Genomic DNA, 26,323 nt, shown 5'->3' with positions numbered 1-26,323 from the left:
TGTCGTTTCGTAAGTTACAACGAGTTTATTACGATTGTGCAAACTGGAAATTGCTAGTTAGCAGCACAAATATGGATTGCAGATGGGAGTTATTGATGGAATAAAATTGATAAAAAAGGAGAAGCAGCCGCGGAGTGATAGATAGAGATGGCGAGATGAAGGCATGATGTCTTGTTGCCCTCCGGTCTTCCGACTTCTCAGTTCATGAAGCCTCCAGTCCCTTAAAGAACAAAACAATGTTCGGTAAAGCAAATCTGGAAACAAAAGGAGAGTTTTGACTTAACACATGCAACACATCAGGACTCATACATCTATAGGTTAACGAGTTTTTTTTCAAAATGTCACCTGTAAGGAATTACTGTAAACATCACACTTTTCTTTCAGGAAATATCAACAGATGTAGGTGTCATCAATGAGTAATTCCAGCGTCTTTAATGATGATGATTTAAGTTGAATTTTTATGGCATATTACATGAGTTCCAGTATGCAGGGACTTTCGAACAAAAGCAAAGTAAAAGCTGGAAGGGGAAAATGTGTTAGTACAAATACCTTCAGTGGGGCCTTCTATTGACCTCCTTCCTTCCCCTAAAGTTTGGACACCCTGATACAACCAACTTATTTCTTTTTGCAACTGCCTTTGCTCCACCAATTGAAACTAAGTCTGGACAATCCGAAATCCTCAATTCCTCAAGTGATGCAAGATTACTGCACCAAATATCGCCTGGAATGGATCTTATACCATTGCATCCACCAATGCTCAGTGAGACGAGCGATGTGAGATTCTGTAGGCAGCTGGGATGGGAACATATGGAAAGATATCCCCACATCGCTCAAATCTGAGCCTTTGGAGAGATGATGGCACCACCAATCCCCTCTGCCAGTTGAGGCTTTGGCACTGATTAATCACCAGATCTTTCAGAGAAGGAAAACTCCCAAACCTTTCACCTGGCAGGGACAGTAACCGGAGACAGTATTCGACATGAATTTTCTCAATAGCAGGTAGGTATTCTGGTGTTATGAGGTCATCAAGGGTTGATAATCTAACACATGATGTAACTGCATTAAGAGACGAAAATGCTCTAATGCTGCCTCCAATAGATGTCAGAGATTTGCATTCAATCCACAACTCCCGTAGAGCTGGAGAACTCCACATTTGTAGTTGGATGGACGTGACAAACTCACATGATAAATCAAAGTAGGCGAGGGAGCAGCAATAAATATTGCAAAAGAGACCAGAATCCCACAGACGCAGCTTCTTAAGGGACTGGGAAACCAATTTTTGGACAACTGACCAAGTACAGTTCTTCAAGGAAATGAAGATCCCCAAACTTTTCAGTTGGTACTGATGCTAACATGTTGCACTTTTCAATTCTTATTTTCTTGATGGCTGCTACATAATCTGGATGCAGAAAATGTTCAAGGCTTGGTAACACGTGGTACCCATCAATGGTTAGATCTGTCAGTGACAGGAAATTACCAACTGCAGGTATCTCATTTGAGTTTATGCTCTGTGAGATAAAGGGAGATGATATGCTCTTGAGTCGAAAACAGCCTGCAAAAGTAAGTGATTTTAAGCTTGGCAAGTTTTGTGGCTGAAACCAGCTTGGGAGCGAGATACTGATATAATTTTGTAGGAACAGAGACTTAACACTGATACGAGGTTGCAGAATTTCAAGCACTTCTTTCTCACTGTTGTCGATATAACTCTCAGGGAAGCCTAAAGCATCCTGGACATTCAGTTTCAACTCGTCAAGATATTTCTTATTCTCCAGTTCAGCTTCTGTTGCATCAAAGTTTGTTAGGAAGACAACATTATCTATAATTCCTTGTCCCCCTTCATTGGCTGAACCAAGAGAAAATCCATGTGATTCGAACTTCTCTGAGTCAAGAGTTAATCCATCTGATACAAATTTCTGTAAACTAATCAACTTACAGAAGTCACCGGGTAAGCTTTCTAGCTTGCATTTCTTTGCATATAAAATCTGCAGATTATATAACCAACAGAAAGTTGAAGGAATCCTCTTCAAAGGACAAGCTCTGGAGATTTCAAGGTACCGAATATGCTTCCAATTGCCAATACTATCTGGTAACTCATTTATGAAGGCACAAGAAACCACACGCATACGCAGAAGTTTAGCACACCAGTGGTCCATCGAAAAACCTGTCCCCCCCCCCCCCCCCCCCCCCCCTAAATTCTTCATGCAAATCAGGGTACGCAGCTTCGTGAACTTGCAAAGTCCCTTGGAATCGTCAAAGTCACTGCTTGGGGGTATGCACAGATGACGGACATTCTGAGGAACTTTGTCAAAGTCACTCTTATTTCTTAAGATGAAACAGTCATGCTTTGAAACCATTTGTGCCATGTCATGCAGCCGTATCCACCATCGCCTTTTTGAAAGAAGGACCGTGCTACAAGGTCTTCAAAATATTGACAGCCAATATCTTGAATTGGAAGACCGCCTTGAGGTTCCACAAAGCCTTCTGCTACCCAAATTTCAGCTAAGCATGCCTTCTCAAATTTGTACTCTTTGGGGTACACAGCACAGAATGCGAAGCATTGCTTCAAATAGAATGATAAATACATATAGCTCAACCGAAGGGCAGGCAAACTGTCAGTCTCCTCTTGTTTCAACTCCGACATTTCACTCTTAAGTATAAAATTCCAATGTGATGCTTGAAGGTCCATGCTTAACATGCGTCCTACAGTTCTGGCAGCCAAAGGAGAACCTCTCAATTTAGGAAGTATACTTCTACCAATGCGCTCTAACTCGGGATTTTTGTTAGACCTCTTAGATCCAAACGCACACAATTTGAAGAAATCCCAAATGACTTCGTCCTTTAGACTTTCAACTATAATGGGCTCCATTGTGCGCGCCCCCTGAGTTACATTTGCACATCTAGTCGTGACCAACATGAAACTTCCATCTTGGACACTTCTAAAAGGTGCACAAAAACTCTTCCAACACTCCCCATTTTCCTTCAAGGCATCACCCCACATGTCATCAAGGACTATCAGCATTCTTTTGTTGTTCACATGGTTAAAGAGAACACGCTGAAGAGAATCCAAGTTATTAATTGTTTCCTCCTTTTTAGTACATGAGTGTATGGCCTCTTTTAGTTAACCTCTTCGCATCAAAGTCATTTGAGACACAAATCCAAATTACCTCAAAATGAAAATTCACTTCTCGATTGCTGCAGATATGTTGGGCCAAAGTAGTTTTCCCAACACCACCAATTCCATATAAAGGCAAAACAGGAATACTGAATATTCTTGATTCACTATTAACATCGTTGCTTCCTGTTGTGCTTGTTGATGCATTCGTTGAACTAGTTACTCTCTTGCGTTTTGATTTTGTAGGTACATTGAGAAATCCCAATATCTTCTCCAGCTGCATGTCACGACCAAATATTTTTGTTTCACTTGGCAAAGAGGTGGTCTCCGGCCTGACTAATTTATCAAAGCAACGTGTAACTCCACGAAGCCCCATATTCTCCAGCTGACTCGAGAGATGATTCAACCTTAATTGGACATCATTCATTTTGTTAAAGTTGCCTTGGATAACCTTATCAAGGAAGTCAATTTATGGATATTGGCTTGCATTGCCTTCCACTTGCACCTTCTTCTCGTACCATCTGAACTCATCAAGAAGGTCCTCGGCCTCAGACACAGCATCCTTGAGGCTCGGAAGAAGCTTGGCCACACAATTTTCTTGGCTTCTCCACTCTGCTCCATTAATGAGGTCATACATTGCAGGAAGAGTGTCGCTGAGACGTTGTAGGTCACTCTGTAATTGCAGTACATTATTATGGAGACTTTGATCCTTTGAGCCACTCCATCGGGATTGCAGAGATGAAATGGCAGATTTGGCCCGCAGAAACAAAGTGACACATTCATTGAAGGCACTAACGATTCCAATTGCAGATAAGCTCATGGTTCGTTGCTGGACTATGGACACCTATTTTCGTCCTGCGGGCATACAGTGGAGGAGATTAGCATAGGAAGTAAATTTTGCTATACAACCAGTCAAATATTGCAGTGATTTATTTTCTCCAGATATGTTTCCACCTAAAGTTGCCATGGAATTAGTTTCGACGGATACATGAGCAAGTTAGAGAAACATCAGGCGACCACACATGAGAGTGTGTAGTCTTAGATGTGTATAGTTACTCTCTGTACATCCCCTTGTATAAGGGGCTTTTCTGCACTTTACCACATCTGTATATGTACTGGCCTTTGGCCCTCGGTAAATCCAGTTGATGTTTATCCAACATGGTATCAGATGTTAGGTTCCCCTCTCTCCCGCACGCTGCAACTCCGTGCTAGCTACTCCTCCAATCCACCCACTGCCGCCCCGGCCCTCCTCGCTGCAGCTCCGGTCGTCCCGGCATCCGGCCGCCCCGGCTCTTCTCGCTGCAGATCTGGCCGCCCCGGCCCTCCTCACTGCAGCTCCGGCCGTCCCAGCATCCGGCCGGCCCGGCTCTTCTCGCCGCAGATCTGGCCGCCCCGGCCCTCCTCGCTGCAGCTCCGGCCGTCCCGGCCTGCTCCGCTGCCCGGCTCGGCCCAGTTGCCGCCGCCGTCGGTCTTCTATGACTCCTCGCCCCGCTGCTCGCCCACTCCGCCCGGCCGCCGCCCCTGCTTCCCTGCTGCTCCGTTCGGTTGCTGAGGCTGCGGCTTTGCTCTGCCCCGCGCGTGCGCTGCTTCGCTCGGCTTCACTGAGCCGCCCGCTCTCGTTCTTGCCCGCTTGCCTGCTGCGCGCCGCTCGCCTCGTTTGTACGCGCGCGGGCGTGAGCGAGCGCTCGATTCCGATCGATCCAGATCTGGTCCTCTGCCTTCATTGACTCCGAAAAAAGAGAGAAGAAATAAAGATACCTTAGTATCTCATCTTCAGGCTATGTGACTGTTCCTCGCTGCTCGGTGATCTTTGATGGCACCAACTATGCTGAGTTTGCGGGTTTCATGTGTATCCATATGCACGGCCTTCTGCTATGGGGCGTTCTCTCTGGCGAGGTACCGTGTCCGCCCTACCCTGTTGCTCCGGTGGCTCCTGTTCCGCCGGTGCCGCCGGTGCTTGCTGCTGATGCTTCTCAGGCTGATCGGGATGCAGCCAAGGCTCTTGATGATGCTACAGTTGATGCTTATGATCAGCAGGTATCCGCATATTATGATGCTCTTTCTATCTACCGGGATGATCTGTCTGCTTACACTCAGTGGTGCAATGATGATGCTCGAGCTGCTGCTGTTCTCACTGCGAGTGTCCTCCCTCAGTTTGCTTCGGAGTTCATGGGCCTCGGCACTGTTGCAGCGATGTGGTCCTATCTTTGTTAGCGCTATCAGCCCTCTGGTGATGCTCTATACCTTTCTGTGGTGCGTCAGGAGCATGCTCTTCAGCAGGGTGACTCGTCTGTTGATGAGTTCTATTCACAGTGCTCTGCCATCCGGCGTCAGCTTGACTCACTGTGGACAGTTGTTTGTGGCACTTACCGTTGCTGTCAGACTACGCGGTCTGACTTGGAGTTTCAGAGGGTTCACGGGTTCTTATCTCATCTTCGCTCCGAGTTTGAGCCCCGACGTGCTCACTTGCTTGCCCGTGGTCGTGTTTCTATCTCGGAAGTGCTTGCTAAGCTTCGTGCTGAGGAGACCCGCCTTCGTTCTGCTGGGTTGCTTGCAGTCTCTTCTGTGTTGGCTGCTCGTACTCTTGTGTCATCTGCTCGTCCCACTTCTCCACCGCTCCTGCCCACACCTTCAAGGGGGTGGGTCGCCCTCCTTATGTTGAGAAGGGCCTGTCGCGCCGTGACAATATCTGTGACTACTGCTCCAGGCCAGGCCACCCAGAGTCTGATTGTCGCCAAAAGCAGCGAAACCATAGGCGCTCCTCTTCCAGTGGGACTCCTGTGTCTTCATCGACTCCGTCACTCACTGACCAGGACATTGTTCGCCTCAAGCGCCTTCTGGCTTCCTCCGGTTCTTCCTCGACGGGCTCTGCTGCTGCTGTGACTGCTGTCTCCACTTCATCACCGCCGACATCTACATCGTCAGGTACATCCTCGTGGGTTCTGGACTCTGGAGCCTCCTTTCATATGTCCTCTGATTCTTCATTGTTGTCTTCTCTTCGCCCTCTTGATTCTCCTATTAATGTTCTCACTGCTGATGGCACATCCCTTCCTGTTGCTAGTCGTGGTCTTCTTTCCACTCCATCCTTCTCTGTTCCTAATGTTTCTCATGTTCCTCGCCTTACCATGAATCTTTTTTCCGCTGCCCAACTTACTGATTCTGGTTGTCGTGAAGGAAATATGCCCTAGAGGCAATAATAAAGTTATTATTTATTTCCTTATATCATGATAAATGTTTATTATTCATATTAGAATTGTATTAACCGGAAACATAATACATGTGTGAATACATAGACAAACGGGGTGTCACTAGTATGCCTCTACTTTACTAGCTCGTTAATTAAAGATGGTTATGTTTCCTAACCATAGACATGAGTTGTCATTTGATTAAATGGATCATATCATTAGGAGAATGATGTGATTGACTTGACCCATTCCGTTAGCTTAGCACATGATCGTTTAGTATTCTGCTATTGCTTTCTTCATGACTTATACATGTTCCTATGACTATGAGATTATGCAACTCCCGTTTATCGGAGGAACACTTTGTGTGCTACCAAACGTCACAACGTAACTGGGTGATTATAAAGGTGCTCTACAGGTGTCTCCGAAGGTACTTATTGGGTTGGCGTATTTCGAGATTAGGATTTGTCACTCCGATTGTCGGAGAGGTATCTCTGGGCCCACTCGGTAATGCACATCACTATAAGCCTTGCAAGCATTGTAACTAATGAGTTAGTTGTGGGATGATGTATTACGGAACGAGTAAAGAGACTTGCCGGTAACGAGATTGAACTAGGTATTGAGATACCGACGATCGAATCTCGGGCAAGTAACATACCGATGACAAAGGGAACAACGTATGTTGTTATGAGGTTTGACCGATAAAGATCTTCGTAGAATATGTGGGAGCCAATATGAGCATCCAGGTTCCGCTATTGGTTATTGACCGGAGACGCGTCTCGGTCATGTCTACATTGTTGTCGAACCCGTAGGGTCCGCACGCTTAAAGTTCGATGACGGTTATATTATGAGTTTATGTGTTTTGATGTACCGAAGGTAGTTCGGAGTTCCATATGAGATCGGGGACATGACGAGGAGTCTCGAAATGGTCGAGACGTAAAGATTGATATATTGAACGACTATATTCGGACATCGGAAAGATTCCGAGTGATTCGGGTATTTTTCGGAGTACCGGAGAGTTACGGGAATTCGCCGGGGAGTATATGGGCCTTATTGGGCTTTAGGGGAAAGAGAGAGGAGAGGCTGGGCGCCCCCCCCAAGGCCTAGTCCGAATTGGACTAGGGGGAGGGGCTGGGCCCCCTCCTTCCTTCTCTTCTCTCTCCCCTTTCCTTGACTCCTACTCCTACTACTTGGAAGGGGGGGGAGAATCCTACTCCCGGTGGGAGTAGGACTCCTCCTAGGGCGCGCCATAAAGAGGGCCGGCCCTCCCCTCCTCCACTCCTTTATATACGGGGAGGGGGGCACCCTTGGAGACACAACAATTGATCATTGATCTTTTAGCCGTGTGCGGTGCCCCCCTCCACCATAGTCCACCTCGATAATTCTGTAGCGGTGCTTAGGCGAAGCCCTACGTTGGTAGAACATCATCATCGTCACCACGCCGTCGTGCTGACGAAACTCTCCCTCAACACTCGGCTGGATCGGAGTTCGAGGGACGTCATCGGGCTGAACGTGTGCTGAACTCGGAGGTGCCGTGCGTTCGGTACTTGATCGGTCGGATCATGAAGACGTACGACTATATCAACCGCGTTGTGCTAATGCTTCCGCTTTCAGTCTACGAGGGTACGTGGACAACACTCTCCCCTCTCGTTGCTATGCATCACCATGATCTTGCGTGTGCGTAGGATTTTTTTTGAAATTACTACGTTCCCCATCAGTGGTATCCGAGCCTGGTTTTATGCGTAGATGTTATATGCACGAGTAGAACACAAGTGTGTTGTGGGCGATACAAGTCATACTGCTTACCAGCATGTCATACTTTGGTTCGGCAGTATTGTTGGATGAAGCGGCCCGGACCGACATTACGCGTACGCTTACGTGAGACTGGTTTTACCGCCGTGCTATGCACACAGGTGACTAGCGGGTGTCAGTTTCTCCAACTTTAGTTGAACCGAGTGTGGCTACGCCCGGTCCTTGAGAAGGTTAAAACATCACTAACTTGACGAACTATCGTTGTGGTTTTGATGCGTAGGTAAGAACGGTTCTTGCTCAGCCCGTAGCAGCCACGTAAAACTTGCAACAACAAAGTAGAGGACATCTAACTTGTTTTTGCAGGGCATGTTGTGATGTGATATGGTCAAGACGTGATGAGATATAAGTTGTTGTATGAGATGATCATGTTTTGTTGAAGTTATCGGCAACTGGCAAAAGCCTTATGGTTGTCTCTTTATTGCATAAGATGCAAGCGCCAAATAATTGCTTTACTTTATCGCTATGCGATACCAATAGTTGCAAGAGCAATAGTTGGCGAGACGACCATGTGACGACACATTGATATAGATCAAGATGATGGAGATCATGGTGTCATGCCGGTGACGATGGAGATCATGACGATGCTTTGGAGATGTAGATCAAAGGCACAAGATGATGATGGCCATATCATGTCACATATTATGATTGCATGTGATGTTTATCTTTTATACATCTTTTTTGCTTAGTTCGGCGGTAGCATTATAAGATGATCTCTCACTAAATTTCAAGATAAAAGTGTTCTCCCTGAGTATGCACTGTTGCCAAAGTTCGTCGTGCCCAGACACCATGTGATGATCGAGTGTGATAAGCTCTACGTCCATCTACAACGGGTGCAAGCCAGTTTTGCACACGCAGAATACTCAGGTTAAACTTGACGAGCCTAGCATATGCAGATATGGCCTCGGAACACTGAGACCAAAAGGTCGAGCGTGAATCATATAGTAGATATGATCAACATAGTGATGTTCACCATTGAAAACTACTCCATTTCATGTGATGATCGGTTATGGTTTAGTTGATTTGGATCACGTGATCACTTAGATGATTAGAGGGATGTCTATCTAAGTGGGAGTTCTTAAGTAATATGATTAATTGAACTTTAATTTATCATGAACTTAGTCCTGGTAGTATTAGCATATCTATGTTGTAGATCAATAGCTCGCATTGTTGCTTCCCTATGTTTTATATTTGTTCCTAGAGAAAAACTAAGTTGAAAGATGATAGTAGCAATGATACGGACTGGGTCCGTGATATGAGGTTTATCCTCATTGCTGCATAGAAGAATTATGTCATTGATGCACCGCTAGGTGACAGACCTATTGCAGGAGCAGATGCAGACCTTATGAACGTTTGGCTAGCTCAATATGATGACTACTTGATAGTTTAGTGCACCATGCTTAACAGCTTAGAATCGGGATTTCAAAGACGTTTTGAACGTCATGGACGATATGAGATGTTCTAGGAGTTGCAGTTAATATTTCAAGCAAATACCCGAGTTGAGAGATATGAAGTCTCCAACAAGTTCTATAGCTAAAAGATGGAGGAGAATAGCTCAAGCAGTGAGCATGTGCTTAGATTGTCTGGGTATTACAATCGCTTGAATCAAGTGGGAGTTAATCTTCCAGATAAGATAGTGATTGACAGAATTCTCTAGTCACCATCACCAAGTTAGTAGAACTTCGTGATGAACTATAGTATGCAAGGGATGACGAAAATGATTCCCGAGCTTTTCATGATGATGAAATCGATGAAGGTAGAAATCAAGAAAGAGCATCAAGTGTTGATGATTAATAAGACCACTAGTTTCAAGAAAAAGGGCAAAAGGAAAGAAAGGGAACTTCATGTAGAATGGCAAGCAAGTTGTCACTTCCGTGAAGAAGCCCAAAGCTAGACTTAAGCCTGAAACTGAGTGCTTCTACTGCAAAGAAACTGGTCACTGGAAGCGGAACTGCCCCAGGTAATTGGCGGATAAGAAGGATGACAAAGTGAACAAAGGTATATTTGATATACATGTTATTGATGTGTACTTTACTAGTGTTTATAGCAACCCCTAAGTATTTGATACTAGTTCAGTTGTTATGATTAGTAACTCGAAACGGGAGTTGCAGAATAAACAGAGACTAGTTAAGGGTAAAGTGACGATGTGTGTTGGAAGTGGTTCCAAGATTGATATGATCATCATCGCAGACTCCCTATACTTTCGGGATTAGTGTTAAACCTAAATAAGTGTTATTTGGTGTTTGCGTTGAGCATGAATATGATTTGATCATGTTTATTGTAATACGGTTATTCATTTAAGTTAAAAAGCAATTGTTGTTCTGTTTACATGAATAAAACCTTCTATGATCATACACATCAACGAAAATGGTTTGTTGGATCTCGATCGTAGTGATACACATATTCATAATATTGAAGCCAAAAGATGCAAAATTAATAATGATAGTGCAACTTATTTGTGGCACTGCCGTTTAGGTCATATTGGTGTAAAGCGCATGAAGAAACTCCATGCTGATGGGATTTTGGAATCACTTGATTATGAATCACTTGATGCTTGCGAACCATGCCTTATGGGCAAGATGACTAAAACTCCGTTCTCTGGAACAATGGAGCAAGCAACTGTCTTATTGGAAATAATACATACTGATGTATGCGATCCGATGAGTGTTGAGGCTCGCGGCGGGTATCGTTATTTTCTGACCTTCACAGGGCAGCGGACGGCTAAAGCGTGCGGAGAATGTCAAGAGAGGGCGGGGTCGACCGAATTTGACATGGGAGGAGTCCGTTAAGAGAGAGCTGAAGCATTGGAGTATCACCAAAGAGCTAGCTATGGACAGGGATGCGTGGAAGCTTGCTATCCATGTGCCAGAGCCATGAGTTGGTTGCGAGATCTTATGGGTTTCATCTCTAGTCTACCCCAACTTGTTTGGGACTAAAGGCTTTGTTGTTGTTGTTGTTGTTTACTGTCGCCCTAATTAATACCAAGAGGAGTATCGATCAGTGGTGGAAATTAAGCTGCGAGGGATGGGAGAAAGAAGAAGAAGCACTCGATCGCCATCGAACTATCAGAAGAAATCAATGAGCATGTACGCAGAGTGAATTCGGTAGAAGAAAGAAAGGCTTTGGTGAGTCCTGAGGGGCCGCCGCACCGCAGGATCAGGAGAGAAACCAGCTGCACCGCGCCCGATCTGTCAGATGAGCTGATCACTTCCTTGTAGTTAATTTAAGCTGGTCTTTCTTTCTTTCTTTCTTTTAATAAAGAGATGCAAAAGGAGGCGCATTTCCTTCTCTCTCTTTTCCAAGAAGATGCAGGGGAGCTGCTGCGTGTATCATATCAAGGAGCAAAAGTTTACAGCACCAATCATGTTAACAACCGAAAAGAGACAAGGAGAAAGGAAGACAGCCACTCAGACCAGAACCTAACAAGCTACTCCCTCCGTTCGGAATTACTTGTCTAAAAAATGAATATATATAAAACTAAAATACGTCTAGATACATCCATTTCTGCGACAAGTAATTCCGAACGGAGGGAGTAATTAAAAAGCACAAAAGCAAGTCAAGACCCAGAAAGCAACATAGGCAAAGTGATACCACCAAGGATGGACCAAAGACTTTATATTGCAACCATCTAAGTAAGTCTGAAGCATGCTGTAAACTGAAAAACATGGACCGGTCGATCCATACATCTTTTGTAAACAAAAATAATAACCCCGATTAGTTTGTTACAGTTTGAGATTCAACAAGGAAACTCCAACTATTTTTTCTTTAGTTACTGATGATAACCGGGTATGTACATACATCTTGAGAGATGTTCAGTAAGGGTGGTGCTCTGCTCTGTCTGCAGCAATACAAATAGGAAGTCAAACAAACTGACGTTAACCATTTGAATAATTAAAAACAGACGATGGTTGGTTGCAGTTTGAGAAAATGGTTTCTCCTTGGTTGTTACTGAAACTTGTGCATGTATATCTTGAGAAACGTTCTGTAACAGTCATGCTCTGCTGGTAAGAGAAAGCAGAAATGGCGAAAACGACAGTTTGATTCCTTTCAGTAATCCAAGGCATCAAATGCTTGCTTAACAAAGCAAAACCGAATGCCACCGATTTGGCTTGTAATGCACCCTCTCAGCTCAGCACCCCACACCTCAAATCTGCATGACCATCAAGAGACAGGCAGATGCATGCATGGTAGGTAAACAAACACATTCCAGAGTTGCCATATGATGCATGCTACTATAACAACTTGGTTGCAGTTTGAAACAATCAAAAGGCAAAACACAAACACAAATAAGTACAAAATGCTATTCTGAACCCAGCAAACCAAACAGTCAGCCAACCACCTTAGCCAAGCTCTATCACACACTGCAAAAAATCCCTTAGCTAAGCCTATTGTTTGCTTGGATGCAGTTTGGAATAAATCATTATAATTACTGTCGATCGCCCTCTGTTTAGTTCCGAATTAAACATGTTAATCCAGAAACCTCACAAGGCAATAATTAATTACTTACTCATATTGGTTGCAATCCTCAAAGCATAAGACCCTGTTTGTTTCCAGGGACTTATTGGTTTAGGGACTTAAAAAAGTCCCTATAAGTCCCATCTAAACCAAACAGGAGGGACTTATAGGGACTTAAAGTGGTGATTTGGGACTTATCAAAAAAGAATCTCAGGGAGGAACTTATAGGGACTTTTCCATCGATTCCCCCTGCCCCGCACCTAACCTTATCGCATCCCCGCTTCGCTCCTTCCCCGCATCCCCGCTCTACTCCAGTCGCCGCCGCCGCCGGCAGTACCCTGAACCGCCGCCGCCATGGCCGACGATGAGGAGGACCGGATCCCCTTCTTCTCTCAGTTCCACGCGCATCATCAGGCATCCCAGGGCTCATCCGCCGGGATCAATCTCGGGAGGGGAATGGGAGTCTTGGATCTCAACCACAACGTCGACGACTTCCCGGAGTTGGGCTCGTACCAGCAGCTCCTCTTCGACCAGTCCGCCGGCCATGGTCTTCCTCCTACTGGACCTGGTCGTGGGAGGCCCGTGTCTCACGGCTTGAACAAGTGTTTTATCAACTTATAAGTTCCTGTAAACAAACAGGCAGGGACTTGGGACTTATAAGTCGATGTAAACAAACAGGTAGGGACTTATGACTTATAAGTTGGGACTTAAAAAAGTCCTATGACTTATTAAACAAACTGGGCCTAAAACTAAGTCTGAGCCTTGCACACTGATTAAACTGTTCCCTCGGAAAACTTAAAGGCAACCTAAAAGGGCCACCTATCTGAACGGCGCAAAGAAGAAGCTGAGAATCAAACTGTTCTGAAGCCTTTTTACCGAAAATCAAACCGAAATGTTTCCTTAATTCAGAGTTCTGTTACTGTATCGGAACTTGAGTAGTGCACATAATAAAGTACTTAACCCGCCCCAGAAAGCTATGAATGAAATCATTCACTGTATCCATCATCCTGGGATGGAAGGCGTGAACTTAGAGATGTCTTAGAGATGCACAGCGACACTGACAGATACAACATGTCTTAGAGACGCACAGCGACACTAGCAGATACAACATGTCTTAGAGACGCACAGCGACACTGGCAGGTGCACAACTTGGAGTCTAAACAGACTTGGATATGGTGGGGAAACCTTCTCCGGGACAAAAACCCTACCCTATTCAAATCCTTCTCCCTAATAGTAATGTTGACCCCCACATAACAGACTATTGCTTCAGAAGTTGCAAACTTAGCTAAGAACTGATAGTTATCAACACAATTATGGATTCCAGATCGATGGAATAGAACCGTACAAAAAAGGAGTAGTACAAATATAGACACCTTCTTTATTTTTGCAACTGCCTCTGCTCCACCAATTGAAACTAGGTCTGGACAATTCTCAATCACCAATTTCTCCAGTGATACAAGATTAGTGCGCCAAATGTTGCCTGGAATGGATGCTATACCATTGCATCTACCAATTTCAAGTGAGACGAGGGATGTGAGGTTCTGTAGGCATCTGGGTATAAAAGGAGAGATATCCCCACATTCCTTTAAGCAGAGGCTTTGGAGGTATGTTGGAAGCACCAAACCTCTTTGCCACTTGAGACTTGGGCAAAAATAAACCACCAGATGTTAAGACAAGGAAAGCTCCCAAACCTTTCAACTGGCAGAGACTTTAACTCCTGACAAGTTCCGATTTCAATTTTCTCGATAGCAGGTAGATATTCTGGTGTTAGGAGGTCAACAAGGCTTGACAATTTAAGGCAAGCGTAATTTTTTATGAAATTAAGGGACAAGAATGCTCTTCTGCTGCCAGTGCCCGCGAAAATGGAACTATTACCGGAGTCTCCGATAGATACAAGAGATTCACACAAAATTACCAAGCTCTGTAGAGCTGGAAGACTCCATTTTTGTAGTTGGATGGACGTGACAAAACCATATCTTAAATCAAAGTCGGTGAGGGAACAGCAGTTAATGTTGCAAAAGAAACCAGAATCCAACAGACTAAGCTTCTTAAGGGACTGCGAAACCAATCCTTGGAAACGGATGTTTGGGCAATGCCACACATGCAGTTCTTTAAGCAAACGAAAACCCCTAAATTTTTCTGTTGGTACTGATGCTAACAGCTTGCAATTGTCAATACGTATTCTCTTGATGACTAGGCGCAGCTGGGCCAGGTCGTTGGCGGTGACGAACCACCCGCGGGAGGGGGAGGATCACAGAATGACGTGATCGGGATCCGGGGCGGGCATGACTGCGGTGTGGCGGTCGGCGAGGAAGAAGAGAGTGTCGGCCGTACGCATCGCTCGAGGCGCAAAAGATGGCCGTGAAGGCGAGGCGGTCGAGGAGGCTCAGGCGGCCGTTGATGTTGGCCAGCATGTCCGACGGGAGGCTGGCGGGGACGGTGATGGCCGTCTTTGCTCGATTGCGCCGCATCCGAAGCATGGATCGGGGAATGGGAATCGAGAGGAGGAGAAGGATGATGTGGGTGCCGATTGGAGATCAACGGTTCGAAAGTACTGACCTAGCTCCGCCTTGTGCGTCTCCATGTTTCTCCAAATCTCTCTCTGCCTCTCCATGCGCGGGGGAGGCAGAGAAGTGCCACAACTTGATTCCTTCCCTTGGCTTGGCTTGGGAGACAACAATGGCCTCGGGGAAGGTGCGCTGGGGTGGGGGAAGTGACAGTTGTCGTGTGTGACAACAAGGAGCTTTGTGGGCATGGCAACGGTGACCATGAGCTCCGGCTCAACGGCAAGAAGTGGCGAAAGGCGGGAGGAGGTTCAGGGGGTAGCGGCACGACCGGGAATGGGGTAGTTGTGGCGTGGCTCGCCGAAGAGTTTGCCGGCGGTGACTGGTGGTGTCGAGATGTGATGGTCAGGGAAAGAAACTTCCTCACAACAAATTTGGGTACGATAGGGAATCAGAAAAAATACCCATTTCTAGGGAGAAAAGGAAGGCATTGAAGATAACTTCTTGAATTTTAAGTGGTTAAATATTTTGTGGAAGGCCTCGGTAGTACTATCGACCTAAACATTTAGGAGGAAGCTCGATAGTGTGAACTCCTAAAAAAATAGTTCTTAGGGGTTATAGGTTTTTAGGAAAAGAGCTAACGATGCTTGTGCCCATAGGTTGACTAGCATTGGAAACCCTAAGAGGAACTCCAGTCGATCCCCTAAACTTAGTCCCAAATCCGCTTACTGAGACCTTAAAAAAATTATGGATATTTAGGCACACTCAGTGGCAAGTAAAATTATGGATATTTGTACATCTGAACAACATGATCTTGTCTAGAGTTTCTCTCTTGTCAAGCAGTGACCAGACAGAGCAAAAGAATGAAAGACTAGTTCTTCCTTTCTTTGCTTGCTTACAAGAAATGTAATGCATTGCATCGCTTACCCTATCTCTCAAATATTTCTCAGTACATACTTACATACCTGGATCTTATCCAATCACAATCATAGGAGAAGCGATGCGAGGGCGTTGAGGATGTTCCATTTCATTCTTCTCTTGGTGATCTCGATTCGCAGCTCGGTCGACGAGCCGCCCATCCAGCAGATTCCTCTGAAAACTTGTCAACTTTTGGCTAAATAACCAGATTATTCTTTTATTATTAACAATTATTATGCATTCTGACTCTCTTTTCCTGACAATTATGCTAGCTTGCAAAAGAAAAAGAAAACATAAAGATGCATACATAGACATCTACAAAGGTGCACGTCTCAGAGATGCAGAATGACTGACTCTTAGCTTGTGCTATGAAAAAACGATGATGCATGCTGCACATGCCACACGCCATACCCAAAAATAAAGCCAAATGATAAGTGTCACATGTATGGCACAAAGTAACACCGTCGTGACGTTTTTTACAACTACAATTGTCATCCAAAAAACATCCGCAAAAAAATATTGGAACTTGTCATCCAAACAGAAAGTTGCCATGATTCACGACTAAAGTTGCCATCCTCGGGTAACTAAACTTGCCATCAAAATCCGTCAGGGCGGAATTGCTTCGTGCCACACATGTGACACTTATCAGGGTCCAAAATAAATGCTTGATAAAGAGAGAGATGAATAGTAGCTTGTATTCAGAAGCCTGTTCACCGTTCAGCAGTGTCCTAGTTGTTCAAATTAAGCCTCATCTGACTCTGCTGAAGGGTAGGCAAAATCTCTGCTTGCATATGTGATCTGAGGAGGACTCAGTACAGTAGGTCTGCTGCCGCAAAGCACAGTGCAGTTCCTTGTGAAATGATCTGTCCTGTGCAGCTTCTCATATCAAAGCAAAACAGCATCAAGCCTGTTGTCCAAGCCAAACCGTTTCTTCCATTCTTTCATGCTTTCTTTCCTAAGAAGACTAGTTTGGAATGATCCTGGAAGGAAAAAGTCTGAATTTCCTCTTCACTGGCAACTGGCAACTGATAGCTATCACTTATCACCAACATAGATTACTATGTATGGTTGTGCACTGGCAACTGATAGCTATCACTTAAGGAACAAATTTAGATTGCAGGAGGAATTATTGATGGAAAAAAACTGCTGAAAGGGAGAGAGAGAGAGATGGCCAAACCAACACAAAATAGTCTGAACCGATAGCACCATCACCAACACGAGTGAGCCTAAACAACCTACCTCTGCTGCTGCACAGTGCAGTTCCTTCTGAAATGACCTCACTTGTAGAACATGTGCAGCTTTTCATAGCAACCGGCCGGCCTCAGGTCTGAAGCAAGCTCTGTTGCAGTTCGAGATATGGATATAATTACAAGGCAAGAACAAAGTTGCAAACCAAACTGTTGTGTTAAGTTCTCAAACCTCTTCCCCAAAACCCAACCTATATAAATACATACATATCTTGAGAAAAATGCAGCAACAGTGGAACTTGGTCTGATGATGAAAAACAAATATTGTTTCTTTGGAGCAGGTGCAGAATTCAGTCTGCTGCATCAATGAATTCCAACAACACCCTACGGCTCAAACGCCCATTCATTCATTGTTCAAACTATATATTCCAGATCATGGGCAGGCAACAAATGCAGTGCTCATGCATGAAAATGCATTGTAATTAAACATCATACATTTCGTAACGGAGGGAGTAGCAGCCATCAGAACTGAAAATTAGGCCCACTCATCTCTGTGGAGCAGAGTCGTAAAAAATATGAGCCTCCGGAAGCTCCAGTCCCACATCAAACTTTACGCTAGACAAGAATTCATTCTCTTTAGTTACTGAAACCACATCAAACCCGAATTGCATTATGTATGTATATCTTCAGAGAAGTGCACTGCAGTAAGAGTCACCCCTCAATTCTTGATTGGTAATGTACTCTCTTCCTTGTTCGAACAAACCTTGATCGTCGACAGGCAGGCAGATGCAGTGCTCTGATCATGCCACAACTTATTCCTGAGTTGGTTTATGATGCATGCCACAGCTTAACTGTTTGCAGTTTTTTGAAACAACCAAAAGGAAAAACACAAACACAAAATACTAGCTTGGTTGCAGCTTCGAATAAATTTTCATAATTACTCTTCTATTCTGTTTACGCCTGGCTTAAACATGTTAATGAAGAAACCTCACAAGGCAATAGTCAAATGATAATCTTGGTTGCAATCTTCATAGTAGCAAATATAAAATCTCACAAAGCCCTGCAGACTAATTAAACCATATCCTCCAAGAATTTAAAACCGTCATCATAGGATGGTGGAAGGCGTGAACCATGCCGGCGGTGGCCAGCTCCGGTGCCGCCCAAGGCCCTCGACCTTGTCCTGGCTGCCATCCTTGAGGCTGAACACCCCGACAGCATTGTAGCAGTGGACACCAGCATTGTCATTCCACGGCCTCGGAGGCCTCAGATCATCCTCGGTGTAGTAGACGCAGCCGGCCCTGAGCTCCGGGTGCTCCCTCGTTGACACACAGAGGGAACTGTTCCCCCCGACAAACAGCGAGTTGTCGCCGATGTCGTCCGTCTCCTTCCACCCTTCCCTGCTATCGAGGACCTGCACCTTGAAGGAGCAAGTCCGCTGGCCAGTAGTCTGTTCGGTCTCCTTGACCTTGAGCACGACCATCAGTCGCCCGCCTGGCGCCCCCACGAGGTACTTGCGGTGCTCAGCATCAGGTGGCAGTAGCCTCTGCGCGACCACCGCGCTCGTGAACACACCGGCAGCTTTCGTGTCACGCTCCTCCCATGCCTCCACCTCGCCGGAGTATGTGATCGAGTAGAACATGCCCTCGTGGTTGACAGCGTCCTTGACGCCGTTGCGTGAGTGCCACAGCCTCCACGAGCCGGCCTCCAACGTGGCGACGGGCTCAACGCCATCGCGTGGGGGCGGGAGCCTCCACGCGCCGTCCCCCGCCATGGCGAAGGCCACAACGCCATAGTCCGGCCCCGTGACGAGCATGGGGATTTCGGCTGAGTCGGAGAGGACGACCTTGCTATAGAGAAAGTGGCGCATCTCCTCGGCTCTCAACGTCACGTTGCAGTAAGGGTACGGCGCGCGGGCCCCTGAGGAACCACTTCACCTCGAGCCAAAATGAGTCGCACCCGCGATGGACGAAGAGGAAGGGTATGGTGTCGATGGCCGGGAGCGCCCGCAGCTCGCCGGTGCCGGCGTTGACAAGACGCAGCTGGGCCCGGTCGTCGGCGGTGACGAGCCACGCGCGGGAGGAGGATCCCAGGACGGTGTGGCCGGGCCCCGGGATACGCGTGGCTGTGGCGCGACAGTCGGCCAGAGAGAAGAGCGTGGCGTTCTCCGGCGCGTCGCCGGGCAGAAAGAGGCACGGCGGCTCCAGCCTGAACGCATCACGCGAGGCAGGGAAGGCGGCGGCGAAGGCGAGGCGGTCTGGGACGCTCAGGCGGCCATGGATGTTGGCCAGCATATCCACTGGGAGGCTGGCGCCGACGGCCTTGGCGGCGGCGTCCTTCTTTCGCGGCATTGCTGGCATGGATCGGATGGATCGAGGATAAAAGAAAAGAAGTTTTTGTTATAACCCTATAAAGACCTCGACTAGACATGACCCTGCCTGGCCTAAACCTAAATCACATGAACGATTTTGAGAAGCTTATCTCGACGGCTTTTCGAGTTTCAAATTTGTTTGAAAAACATTCTACACATTCATATGGATGTATTCTACATGTGTATGAAGCACTAGTGCAGAACCAGCTATAGCACCGGTTCGTAAGGACCTTTAGTGCCGGTTCTGTAACCGGCACTAAAAGTCCCCACCCTTTAGTGCCGGTTTAGCACGAACCGCCGCTAAAGGGCCACCACGTGGCACGAGCGAGCGCCGGGGGCGGGGAGCACTTTAGTACCGGTTGGTAACACCAACCGGTACTAAGGTTTTGGATTCATTATTTCTTTTTCTTTAATTTTGTGTTTTCCATTTAATTCTTTTTTATTTGCTGGTATTTTACGATACTGCATATTCTACACGTTATGCATATATATAAATATATAGAATTTCTCGTAGAACCGAATATATATATATATATATATATATATATATATATATATATATATATATATATATATATATATATATATATATATATATATATATATATATATATATATATAACTATTCATCACCCAGTATGTAGAATAAGTTATTCTTCACCCGAGGTAATCTTACGATCACTTCATAATTAAATTACATTTGGAATTCTAATAGTTACATTCCTATTGATTCACTACGTAAAATTTGGTATAAGAAAATAAAAATATAGGTCATAAGACAAGAAAATTTAAAGTTTATGTATATTTTACACTATGTTTTTACGTTTGTAATTTACATAACATAATTTTTTTTACGGTGATTATATATTTTCTTACGGTCTCTTTTTACATCAGAAATAAGAAAAAACTTACGGAACGTAAAATTACAGTGCACTGGTGGTAAAATAGAGGGGGTGAAGAATAACTATTCCTCACCCAGGGTGACGAATAGTCAATCCCTATATAAATATATATATATATATATATATATATATATATATATATATATATATATAGATATATATATCATCGAATGTCTCACAACTACCATTATTCACACATACACATGTATATATATATATATACAATTTCTCCTACATGTTGCCTTGGTGCCTTCGAAGTACGATGACAATTGGGAGTGGTTCATGGGGCGGTAGCGGGTAATAGTATTCTCCTTTGGGATCTATGACCTGGTCGAGCAAAAATCCCGCTATTTCCTCTTGAAGTGCTCGTATGCCTCCAGTTGGTAGGAGCTTCTCCCGCACGTCTTTGAACTGTTAAGAAGGAGATCAATATGCATGCATGTGTATTAGTTGTGTGACTAGATATCGATAATCATGTAAAAATTGTGAATAGTGTTCTGTCAAACGTACCCATTGCTGTCTATCAGATTTGCTCCTTTCGGACGCCATCATACGAATGTTCTCGCAAACGTAGTATGCACACACATCAGTCCCCGGCGCCTGCTTCAGGGCCTTTACGAGAATAGAATTTAATCAGGTAATAATTAATCAAGCATGATAATTAATTAATGGTATTGAAACAAGAATTAAAAAGAGATGGTAGCTAGCTAGTATTACTTAATTACTTACCTTGGGTCGACACCAAAACATATTTTGTCGCCATTTGCCTGGAGTCACCTTGATGAACTTTGCCCAAGCCCTGTCCGCCGGCAAAGAAAATGAATAAGGGTTATTAAATAGTTGATATCAGGAAATGACGAACTAAATAGGCCGAGTTATAGTTAATAATGATTGAAATTACCTGTCGACTATCCCTTCAAGATGGTGAAGTCACTTTCTTTTTTAAGTAGTGAGTCTAGTAATTCAACTATTCCTTCTTCAACTATAATGACTAACAAGATCCAGTGTAACTGCATGCGCACACGTTTGCATATCTTAATTAAGCGGGCATGTGCATAACACGAATCAACATCTAGCTAGCTAGTAAGCAAAAACAGAATTTGTAGTACAACACAGTGTGACTCACAGGAAGTTGTAAGGAAGTAGTATATCTTCATTGGTATTGAGGCGCTTGAAGAACTCTAGCATGTTTTTCTCTACATCTGCTTTACACCATTCCAATTTCCATGTGTGTTCATTAATGGTATTTGGGTCAATGAACTCAATGCCATAGCGTCCAGCTTTTTTCATTTCATACATCTTCATCCTGCATAATACCACAGAAAAGAATATATAGTGAGGATAATTACAGGTAATGATCGATCAATGAGCACTACAGCTAGCTTGAGACTTAAACTACAGAAAAAAATCACTTACAGACAATAGCAACTGACGATAGATTTGTCGAGTGCATCTTGATTGAATAAGTGAAATAGTTCTGAATACTCAACGGACAGAGCTTTCTTATGGAAGTAATGCTCTTCCTTGACTTGCACCATGAGGGACTCTCGATTGAAACTCTTGGTAATTTTCATGTACCAATCATGCAATTCATACATTCTCGTTGGGAGGTTCTTGACCTCCTGGGGCTCGACCAAAGGTTCGCTGTGGACATATTTCCGTTTTATTTCCTCCTCTCTAAGCGGAGACATGGGCTCGATCTCGAGGAGTTGTCCAACAGTGATATTGAGCATTTCAGCCTGCATTATATGCTCCTCGGTTATTACCAGATTGCCCAGCTGGGGAACGTTAACGGTTTGCCCACATATATATAGGGCGCCGGTACTCTTATGTGTTGTTGGCACAACAAGCGGGGGGATCGATTGCGCCGCCTGTTCTCCCAGCTGGGGAACAGTTTTCCCGCATTTTTTGCCAGCTGCTTGGCTCGAGCTCGACTCCTTCTGTAGTTGTGCTCGATGTGCCTTCCTGATTTGGCGCTCATAGTCTGAGTCAACAGGCTTGGGAGCTGGTGGTCTAGCCATACTAATAAAGTGGTCAATCTTTTCCTCAGGCACTTTCTCCCTTGGCGGCGTTGCCGGTTTCGGTCCAAAATGGGCGTCCACTTGGGCCTTCACTATGGCTCTGTTTTGCTCATCAGTCATGTCGTAAGGCCTCTGAGGAAGAGGAGTGAGGCTTGGACCATATTTATATCGCTTGCCTCCGCCTGTACCTCCTTTACTACCTCGACTCGTGCCGCTACACACCATAGCTGCGTCGGCTCCCTTCCGCGATTGCTGAGGCGGCGGAGACGGCTGACGTGGCTTAGTTGGAGCAGGAGGAGTGGCCTGATGCTGTGCCGGACTTGAAGCAGGAGGAGTGGCCTCACGCGGTGTCGGACTTGAAGCAGGAGGAGTGGCCTCACGCTGTGCCGGACTTGAAGCAGGAGGAGTGGCCTCACGCGGTGTCGGACATGAAGCAAGAGGAGTTCCCTCACGCTGTGCCAGACTTGAAGCAGGAGGAGTGGCCTGCTGCTGTGCCGGACTTGGAGGAGGAGGAGTGGCCTCACATCGAGGAGGAGTCGGATGACGACGCGGTGTCGGTGGCCTTCGAAAGATGATGCAATCCTTTCTCCATAGGATGATACGATGCATGGCCTCTCCCAGTGTGTGCTCCTCGTCACCTCCAGGAATGTCAAGATCTAGCCCCGAATATTGGTCCACCACCTCATCAACCACGACACGAGCATAGCCGGCTGGAATCGGGTTGCAATGGAAGGTTCCATCGGGGGGATTTGTATAAGCAATGGCGTCCGCCACCTTCATGGATATGTTCTTCATTTTTAAGTGTAGCTCAGAGTTAGTGCTGTCCAAGATGTCATCCAGAGGGTATCTATCCAGCAGTGTGTCGCCCGAGGCGGAACCTACGCTGCTTCTCGGCATGGATGGGACGGTGCTATCCATTGCTGGATCATCCGCTAGCTGCTGCCGCTGCTGAGACCCCCTTTCCTGGCTAAGTGAGTCGATCTGCTGCAGCTGCCGCTAGAATTTGAGTGCCAAGTCCGCGTGCGCTGATTCTAGGCCTAGAAGGCGTTCTGCTTCCTGCTTCCTCTGCTCCTCCTCCAGCTTCGTCTTCTTCTCCTCCTCCATCTTCCTTCTTGCACGGCTTCTGTAGTCGGCGTTCCTGTCCGAAAAGCCCTCATACCACGGAACAGTGCCCTTGCCTCGTGTTCTTCCCGGGTGTTCAGGATTTCCCAGGGCACGCGTAAGCTCGTCGTTCTCTCTGTTATGCGTGAACACCCCCTTTCGATCATCTTCTATTGCTTGAAGTAACTTTTCTTCGGCTCCTTTTAGACTTGCCTTCTTCGAAACCAAGCCTGTCTTTGGGTCCAACGCCCCCCATGCGCATAGAACCAAGTTCTGCACCTGGGAGGCCAGCTCCTAGTAACTGGAGTTGCATCCACCATCTCTTGTTCAGACTTATCCCACTTAGGCATTGCCACCGCGTAGCCACCTGGCCCCAGCCTATGGAACTGCGTCTTTTTTGCGGCATTGGCCTTGTTTTTTCTCGACCGTTCCTTAGATAATTCTGATTCCTTGAATTTCACGAAAGCGGGCCAGTGTTCTCTTTGCTTCTCCAGTGTTCCCTTGAATTCTGGAGTCTTCTTTTCTCCTTCGACGTAGTTGGCCCATACAATTTTCTTGTGGGTGTTGAATGCAATTGCCATCTTCCTAAGAGCAGCATCCTTGACTTTCTGCACATCTGCATCAGTGAAATGATCTAGTAGGGTGAAATGTTCCATGAGAGATTCCCAAAGCGTTTGTTTTGCTCTGTCGTCGACCCAAGTAACATCTGGACATTTATTTTTTTGGCTCTTTCCATTCTTGAATGGAGATCGGGAGTTGGTCCCTCACAAGAACTCCGCACTGACGAATGAACTTGTTCGCAATGTTCTTAGGCATGCTTGGTTCGCCATTAGCTTTGATGGCATCGATGTTGTACTTTACACCCTCCTTCAACTTTTTGCCCGGGCCTCACTTTGTCTTGCTGTCTGTAGAAGCAGATTTTCTCAATCCGGAGGGCTGAAAGAAGAAAGATCGATTCGTTAATATATCTTCAAATAAAAAAATGTGATGATCACCAGATGCCTGCTTATATAAATATACCTCGCCGGTCTCTGTTATTGCAAGATCAACATTGTCTGCGTCATCATAATCATAATCATAGTTCATCACTTCATCAGTTCGGTCGTCACGATAGAATATCATATCATCACCCTCCCCGGTATTGTTCAGATATTCGGAGCCGTCATAGTCTTCATTCTGATCAACTAGCCCGTGATGGCTGCGTATGATCTCGAACAGGGTCTCTTCTCCCTCTCTGCCGGTATTGTCCGCCATAGCTTTTATTTAACTAATCTAGAAGAAATATGAAATAATTTAGTATTCAAATTACAATGCATGGATGCAATCAATAAGGAAAAGCTGAATCATAGTACATAATATGCATCGTCTCTAATAATCTCGAATACATCGTCTTGAATATTATATATCGAATACATCACTATCTAGCTAGCTAATAAAGATCGAATACTACAGAAGAATCTAGGCCACTCGCGGTTCCTGAGGCGCGGGCGGTGGACACCCAAAGAGAAGGAACCATCACAGGATTATATCTCCGGTCATCTGCCCAAAGAACCTGCCAGGTATTGGAGAACCTGACATCCATAGCAGCCATGTAGCGACGGACGTGCTCGGCCTCCTCCCTGACACGGCGACGCACCACCTCCGGCGGGGCTGGCTCCCTCTGCACTGAATGTGGCCCACGCGAACTCCACCAAAGGAGATCAGGGTCGACGACGGGACCCGGGGCCGGGTTCCTCACCAAGCGGCGCGCCCCTGAAGGTAGCACCTCCTAGTGCCAGCCCGGCAGAGCCAAGTCCCGGACATGGGTCCTCTGAAGCAGGACGTCGTCGCGAACGGGTCGACGACGAGGATACGGGCCGGGCAAAAAGTAACATGTTTTAAATTATTGGATTGTGATAACTAAAATTCTATATGCAAATTCTAAATTTTTCTATAACTAAAATTATAAGAAACTAAAAATAGCATCGATCGTCGTCTAACAATTTGACATTAATCTAATTCATCTAGCTAAAACTAATATTTCTAAAATTTCTAACATTTCTATATAACTAACATTTCTAATATTTCTATAACTAAAAAACAGAAAAATTTCTAACATTTCTATAAATAAAAAACAGAAAAATTTCTAACATTTCTATAACTAAAAAACAGAAATTTTTCTAACATTTCTATAAATATTTCTATAACTAAAAACCAGAAAAATTTCTAATTTTTTTACAACTAATTAACAATGTGTGTGTGTGTGTGTGGACATGGCGGCCGGGGCAGGAGCTCACCGGCGAGGCGAGGCGACGGGGACGGCGATGGGCGGCGACGACGCGGATGGCAACGACGGGGACGGGGACGGGGCGGCGACGACGGGGACGGGGACGGGGACGGGGCGGCGACGACGACGGGGACGGGGACGGGGCGGCGACGACGGGGACGGGGACGGGGCGGCGACGACAGGGACGGGGACGGGGTGGGAACGACGGGGACGGCGATACGGCTGGGGCGGCGACGACGGGACGGGGACGGGGACGGGGCGGCAACGGGGGCGTCGACGGGGGCGTTGACGAGGGGTGGCGACGGGGGCGTCGACGGGGGCAGCGACGGGGCCGTGATGGGGGGCGGCGGGCGACCAGGCAGAGGAGAAGAAGCAGATGAAAACTGACGAAATTTGGAAGTGCTGCTTATATAGGATGGGCCTTTAGTACCGGGTGGTGGCACCAACCAGTACGAAAGACACCCCTTTAGTACCGGTTGGAGCCACGACCCTGTACTA

At 45.9% G+C, this 26,323-nt stretch overlaps 2 pseudogenes; both read right to left on the bottom strand.

Moving 5' to 3' along the window:
* Positions 1-551: 551 nt before the first annotated feature.
* LOC123056218 (disease resistance protein RGA2-like) lies at positions 552-3,932 on the bottom strand (annotated as a pseudogene).
* Positions 3,933-13,544: 9,612 nt separating this feature from the next.
* LOC123056217 (putative disease resistance RPP13-like protein 1) overlaps positions 13,545-26,323 on the bottom strand; it is a 77,966-nt pseudogene continuing 65,187 nt past the window's right edge.

The sequence above is a fragment of the Triticum aestivum genome, chromosome 2D, assembly GCF_018294505.1.
Source record: "Triticum aestivum cultivar Chinese Spring chromosome 2D, IWGSC CS RefSeq v2.1, whole genome shotgun sequence".
Lineage (NCBI taxonomy): Eukaryota > Viridiplantae > Streptophyta > Magnoliopsida > Poales > Poaceae > Triticum > Triticum aestivum.
This window is presented reverse-complemented; position numbering and strand designations above follow the sequence as displayed.